The sequence below is a fragment of the Pygocentrus nattereri genome, chromosome 1 (genome assembly GCF_015220715.1).
Source record: "Pygocentrus nattereri isolate fPygNat1 chromosome 1, fPygNat1.pri, whole genome shotgun sequence".
In the NCBI taxonomy this organism is placed as follows: domain Eukaryota; kingdom Metazoa; phylum Chordata; class Actinopteri; order Characiformes; family Serrasalmidae; genus Pygocentrus; species Pygocentrus nattereri.
In genome coordinates, this window is record NC_051211.1 from 56,258,704 (window position 1) to 56,260,012 (window position 1,309).

The 1,309-nt window shown below is 40.6% G+C and overlaps 1 protein-coding gene across 3 annotated transcripts in view; it reads left to right on the top strand.

Annotated features, from left to right (window-relative positions):
* Positions 1-500, top strand: part of waslb (WASP like actin nucleation promoting factor b) — a 51,283-nt gene extending 50,783 nt beyond the window's left edge. For all 3 annotated transcript variants that reach the window (XM_037540759.1, XM_037540756.1, XM_037540763.1), the window contains one exon: positions 1-500. This exon is cut by the window's left edge and continues 613 nt beyond it. The gene's annotated coding sequence lies outside the window, so the exon portion shown is untranslated.
* The last annotated feature ends 809 nt before the right edge of the window (positions 501-1,309 follow it).

The following is a 1,309-nucleotide window of genomic DNA, read 5'->3' on the forward strand; positions in this document are numbered from 1 at the left end:
TTTGCAGAAAAAAAGAAAAAAAACCAAGAATGAAGCTCAGACATGCTTTAGGATTCACTACAGCGCCCTGATGGGTTTTATCAGCCGGAGGTGGAGGAGAAATATTGGCATGTATTTTATTTCCGGCGTTCGGAAAGCGGATGGGTTATTCTCAGTCCGTGTCGGAGCGTCAGACATTCCTGCCGTACAGAGCCCTCATTCACGCTACTAATGGAAGATGAGCTGTGGGAGACGCTTTACTAACCTCCTCGTAGAGAAGCCAGGCGGACGTCACCGCTGTTAACTGCAGGGGAAGCGCGTCGGCGGGAGCGCCGCACATGTAGTCGCAGAAATATACTGTTTTTATCACTGCTGGATTATTAAGCCAGTCTGTGGAAACTTAATAATTCTTTTAATGCTTTTTTTCTTTTTCAACTGGGGGTTAGATTTGCATCAGGACAGCGAAACATTGGGAATTAGGTTAATGAAACTGTAAACTCCAATAAATGTTATTTCCAGAACATGTGGGTGTGTGTAGTGATTGAATATCTCACCAGAACGCTCCAAAAGATTGGAAACCCTGGCTCTTCCAGGGTTCCTTGGTAAGGGGGATGGTTTCATTGTCTCACACACACACATACATACATATATATGTATCTATCTGTATCTATAAAGATGGTTCTTCGCATGGTGAAATGGTTCTCCAGAGTGATTGAGTTCTTTTTTTAGGATTTTTCCTGATACAACGCCAAGCTAGAAACTGGAGAAAAACCTTTTCGGTGCTAAAAGCAGCTCCTAACCCCAGTGTTGGGTGATATTGGGACCCAAGCCTGGCTGACCGGTGTTTACAGATCAGTAATAAGTGGCTAATTTTATGGTAACAGGTTGTACGAGCCATAAAATCACAAGCTAATACTCTAATCATCACTAAATAATAAGTTAATGGTAAAAAACTCGAATTACCTGTAAATAAAACAGTTTTCCAATAGATATTGAAATGTGAGTGATACTGAACAGCTGTGAGTCTTTTTAACTCCACATTTTTTATATTGTATATTACATTAAATGGTGTCCAGCTCTGACAACACAGGCTTAATCAACATATCAGTGTTCTTTTACATTATAGGCTTTTATAATATTACGGTTATTACCACAAAAACAGTGCAGTAGCTCTGCTGTAATTATGTGTATTAGTGATGTATGTTGTAATGTGGTCATAGAACATTCTGACCACCTCCTCATTTCTACGCTCACTGTCCACTTTATCAGCTCCACTGACCGTATAGCTGCACTCTGTAGTTCTACAGTTACAGACTGTAGTCCATCTGTT